Source organism: Ochlerotatus camptorhynchus, unplaced genomic scaffold (assembly GCF_037179485.1).
Source record: "Ochlerotatus camptorhynchus isolate MF236.1 unplaced genomic scaffold, CSIRO-AGI_Acam_v1.1 ptg000004l, whole genome shotgun sequence".
Taxonomy (NCBI): domain Eukaryota; kingdom Metazoa; phylum Arthropoda; class Insecta; order Diptera; family Culicidae; genus Ochlerotatus; species Ochlerotatus camptorhynchus.
The window spans coordinates 1,048,822-1,054,919 of record NW_027040496.1 but is presented as its reverse complement, the minus strand read 5'-3'; positions in this window follow the sequence as shown (position 1 = coordinate 1,054,919).

The window sequence follows — 6,098 nt, the reverse complement described above, 5'->3', positions numbered from 1 at the left end:
TCCTTATCAATGAATATATATACAGGTGTGGAAATGATCGTAAAATGGTATTCGTGTATGGCAAAATGTCATATAGTGCACTGATAAAAATTCAAAGATTGTTTTTATGAGTCCCACACATGAATTTTTGCAATGTGGTCAACAAATGATATCTATGTGTCGGGCACATACTTAATATGTGTACACATAAAAGCCATGTGTAACCACACATACTATTCATTTGACTCATAAATTTCTTGTGTGCTTCTGGGGTGCATTCGTTTATGAGTGGCCACATAAAAATCATGTGGAATTTTACATGGAAATTCGTCAATAAAAATGTGTGGAATTCTATTAGTGATGATATAAACGTTTTTCCCAAACCCAGTCGTCATAATCGAGTACCACTTGGTTGCACATCGTTCGACACCTCACTATGATCTCAAAATTTAACAAAAGACACGTCCCTATAGCTGTCAAATTTTCTTTTGGGAATAATACTCAAAAATTACAAAAAAACGCAGTAGGCTCTGCCCGCGAACGGTTGGTTTTGTTTTCGCTGGCGCAGATTTCATCTGTTTTTCGCATATTTTTTTAATTGTACCAAATCAAACAAATATTAGTTTTCGCGTGTGGATAAGTGTAAATTAAGATCTATCACGTCTTAAAAAGTTTTTTTTTAGTGATATTGTAATTAACGTGAAAAATCTGGGACAAGAATTTGTTTCGAGTAGCTGTGTGGCTGTGGTGTCGCGTCGGTTGGTTTTTCATTTCGTTTGTTTTTGGTGCTTTGCCTCCCTCCCAAGAAGAGTTTTACCGGGTATTTTTTTTTCTTGGTGCTGGCGTTCTGCCTTCCGGAGGATGCACGCGAATGAGGTGTCAAGCAAAAATTCGGTGCAAATGAAAAATTTCGAATGTGATTCAAAATGTCGTGTTGGGTTGTAAAAACAACGCGGAAGATTTTTTAGATTATCGCGAGTAAACAAACCGGTCCTTTTATGGAGGCAGAATTTGGTGAGATCCATCTGATTTATAATCAATCATAAATCCATATATTACTAAATACGCGCCAGATTTCGAAACATCACATTTTGAAATCTGGAAGTGTGTTAACAGTACCATTATTCATATGATAACGGTAGTGTTTACATGCGGGGCTTATTGTATGTGAAAGTAACCTCGGAATGGACGTGAATTACCAGGCATTCTGAAATGGGTTGCTGAATCTGCAGTAGAGCTATCGCTTTCTAACTCCCGGATTAAACTTGCTTCAAATTATAACATCAAGGATTGTTGTAAGCAAATTTCTTCCATAATACCACTGCCGGCCAGTGGGGGTTAGATTGAATACACACACACACACACACAATACTCAAAAATTACTTTTCCGCTTCCTTTTCAGCTGCGTATCAGGCTTATACTAAAGCCCTACAGTAAAAGTGTGGACGTCTGTCAAAAGTTGATTCAATCGAACCGTCAAAATGCACCGCATTGCTCGATTGGAACAGCTTTTTTCAGTTTTGTGATGACAGTCGGCCATACTTTAACTAGAGGGCTTTAGTATATACCCCTAAACAACCCAAATCGGAACATTAACACATGAAACCATAAGTCGACAGTGAGCATGCATAAGGGCGTATATGCGATGATCGATTCTCTTCATCGATTTTTTCTTTGCATTGCTACAGCTAAGCGAAACAATTTTCTTGAATTTGTTCAATGCAGTTTGGAACAGGTTATAATGGCTATCAAAAGCAACAGCAAACGCACCGAGAAATGTTAATTCGACAGTGAGCACTGATGCAAAATTTGATTTTTTCGCTCCACAGTACTTAAATGGTTTCAAATCCGGTCCTGATTAGCCTCCCAAAGTTACAAGCCTCCCAGTTAGAAACAGACTTCGCACAAGCCATTTGAAGTTTACATGTAAATTACTATGAGAAATCTCAACTTTTTGTTCATTACCTTCTAGTCTTTTTCCATATTGAGCTGCGAAACAGTTCGATAGCCATTCTTACAACTTTGCTGAAGATCGTTTCTATGTAAAACGAGACAGGAAAAAGTTATTAATTATTTAAGAGATTGGTAAACTTATGACATGATCAAGCAGCTGCTCTGTAGGGAACACTGTATTTTGCAGTGTGTGACATAGTAGCCATGATTTTTGTGTCCTATTCAACGCCCCAGAAACACCAATGTTGCCTGCTGAGCAGTTGATTGCGAGGTTGATTGAGCATGATCATAAGACATCAGTGCATTGAACCATTAATAACTTTCGATCCTTGCATTTAATCAAAAAGTTGTCTTCAGCAAAGCTGTAGCTGGGAAAATTTCCTACAAGTACACGGAACCGAGTTTTGTTCATTTAAATCAAAAATAAAAATGTTCATTCTACAAACATATGAATAATTGAAAATAAATTAAAAACATGTTTGCAACAAAAATATATAAGTTTGAATTAAAGTCAAAAGCATGTTTATTTCAAAAATATAGAATTTGGGTAAACGATTTTTAGCGTGCCCTGCATTTTTTCCTTCTTGTTTACATTCAGCTTTGTTAATAAACTGAAAACGGCCCGCAACAAAACCGAAGTCATGGATGCGGAAACCCACCTAGGTAAGTGTCTTAACAAAGGAAAACGAAAATCCGAAATGGATGTTGAATCTATTCCGGATCCTCTAGCCTCTCCTCATTTCTTCCTGTTTGCTTCGAGCTTTTGTCTATGATCTTCTCTCCTGCCATAAGCAGATCCGAAACATCCTCCTCATTTGCACCTGCCTTGTGTTCTTGCTCTTTCCGTAATTGCTCCAACTTCTTCCGCTTCGAAACTTCAGCAAGCTTTATCATATTCACACAATCCTGACTCGACTGATGAATTTGTTGGATCAACTTCTTACTAAAATCTCGACTAAAATCAGTGCTGTATTCATCCTCCTTCCTTACCGAACTCAACGGTTTCTCCTCATCCTCATCTTCTTCCGATTCCTGCATTTCCAATCCTACATTGCAATCAAACTGAATTCGGGATCTTCCTGCAGATCGTATTTTTTTTCATCTCTTGGCAATCCATTCTTCTGCTTACCATATTCGAAGCGGTTCCTAAATCGACGTACTCAATAATGTTCGACTATTTTCAATCATTATTTTTGAAATGTTACTTCTGCAAATATTAGTTCCTGTGCTTTAGGGATGATGGTGTAACAAAGTTTAAAAAAACATCTTTTCAAAATCGAGATGCGATAAAAATAAGACGAGTGCGTCATCATTAGGGACGCATCAAATATGGTGCTGGCACGGTATCTTAAGTAAGTTTCTTTCAAACATAAGAAGCATGTTTAAAATAAACATATTTATTTTTGTTGGCATTGTTGTCAAACCAAACAAAAATATTCACGTTTATATTTTTAAAATAAACGTAACATTATTTTAATTTTAAACATTAATATTACATGACTTCAAACATAGAATACGTTTGAAATAAACATTGTTTATTTTTGTGGCCAGAACAAACTGAGTTTATGTTTAAATTTACCTCAAATATTTTTGTTTCAATAATAAATTTTTCTGCGTGTATAGTTGAAAACTTTTGAGGCAGACCGATAATATGGTGAATTATTAGATAGACATGAACAAAAATCTTGGTTTTACCATAGTAATTCCCATACAAACTTCAAACGGTTTGTGCCATCTCAGTTTCTCACCAAATGGGTTCAAATTTTGAGAGGTTAGTCAGGATCCGATTTTGAATCGTTTAAGTATTGTGGAGCGAAAATTTCAAATTTTGCATCACTCTAGTGAGCATGCATAAGGGCGTTAACTCGATGATCGATTCTCTTCGTAGATTTTTTCTTTTGTTAATAACTCGCTATAATTAACGTTTCTCGGTGCGCTTGCTGTTGCTTTTGATAGCCAATAATACCTGTTACAACTGTTGTTACAACTCTGCATTGAACAAATTATAGAAAATTGTTTCGCTTAGCTGTAGCAATACAAAGAGAAAATCGATGAAGATAATCGATCATCGCGTATACACGGTGTTTCGTGAAAACCCATTAATGGGTAAAAAAATACCCATTTTCAAACCATGTATGCAGCTGTCAAAAAATGGGGGAATTTTGAAATCATAAAATGGGTGAAAAAATACCCATTTGAAGAATCAGTTCACGGTTGAATAATGGGTATATTTTTTACCCATTAATGGGTGAAAAAACACTTCGAAATTTTATCGTCTCATTTCCGTCACCGGCTCATTGGGAATGCAAACCTCGATGCAAACAGTTACTGTCCGCAGCAACGATCTCCGGAAAATGTTAGAATCCAAAACGTTGGAGAGGCTTACGGATAAGTCAATACAATGGATAATTTGTATTATAATGTTTCGTGAAAAATTTGAGCGGAGCACCTGCATTTATTTTCAATGTTTTAAAAACATTTTTACATCAACGATCGCTTGCATCCTCCTTTTGTAAAAATGGGTATTTTTTCACCCATTTTACGGTAAACACAATATAAGAAAATGGGTGAAAAAACACCCATTTATTGACAGACCACCCATTTACCCATTTATGAGTAAACCATAGTTTACCCATTAAATGAGGAGGGGCACTTTTAGCGGAAATGGGTATTTTTATACCCATTAATGGGTTTTCGCGAAACACCGTATACGCTCTTATGCATGCTCACTGTCGAATTATAGCGAGTTATTGATGAATCTACGCGAAACTGCACCAGTGCATGCGACACCTAGGTTTGAAGTCCAAAACCACAAAAGTGATGATGTACTAAAAAATATTCCATACGATTTGACAGCTAGCAAAACGTCATTATCATTTTCACATCATTTCCATCTGCTGGCCGACCGTAACGTAGATTCATTAATTAACTACCCGAAAAAAAAATACAGTGAAATTTTCAGTGGAAACAATGCTCTAACATTAATATTTATTGTCGACAATAAAAATGATTGTTATAATGTTGTACTCTTCCGAAAACGGCAAAACTGCTACCTAGCTGTACAATGAATGTACATAATAAAATGTTGTTACAATGTTTTTTATCGTATTTTTCATTTATTTTACTGTTAACATGATTCGATCATGAACAATAATGAACAACTCTATTACAATAAAAATTGTTGTTACATTAAATATTGGTGTATTTTCATTGTGGGTTACTTCACGAACAATAAAAATAAATCTGATTGAAGCATGCAGACTATGAGAGGGTCAGCAACACTGCCAATGTAATTAAGATAGGCGCTGCTCGTATGGCTCTGGCTTTGACAGTTCGTTTGGCTCAAAACCAGGCAGTCCGCGTCCGCTCATATCTTATCCTAGACCCTCTCTAAAGCTCATGGAGACCTTTTCCGTGCAGTCAATAATCATACAATAATAATAAAAAATTCCACCACTTGAAGATGTCAGGAAAGAACTCTCAGGTGGAAGCATATTTCATGGGCGATTCTCTCCAGTCGAATGCATTAACTTATCAACGACGCTCAACCACCAAGGAGACGTGACCTAGGGATATCGAGCGCAGGGGAGTTGGCCTGCATTTCTCACAAGTTCCTGATCGAATCTCGATCCATAACCAGTAAAAAAAGGACCACCCGTAAACAGACATACCACCCCCTTCCCTTCCCGGGGCAATGTTTTATTTTTTCGATTTATTTTTAAAGTCGATAAAGTAGATCTGTCAAGCCAACACATACACTCTAAAGTACACTGTTATTTTTTTTAATCAATAAATTCGCCAACCAACAGTAAAATAACAATAATATATGGGAAAATCACGAAAATTTCATTGTTAAGATACTTAACAACCCCCCTTTTTTATTGTAAATTTTCCATTTACCATGAAATTTATTGTTTTGTACAACATAAATCAAGGTAAATTTATTGTAGACGTAACAATTTAAATCATTGTTAAGACAATAATTTTCGTCTTATTGTTACATTGTTTTTTAATGTATTTTTGTTGTTATTTTTTCGGGTAAAGAGAAAATTGACGAAGAGAATCGATCATCGCTGCATATGCTGTACTTAAGAGCCCCTCGATTTTGTACTAAAAGCTAAATTTCACGTTCTGTCAGAAAAATATTAATCAAAACAAAGAACACA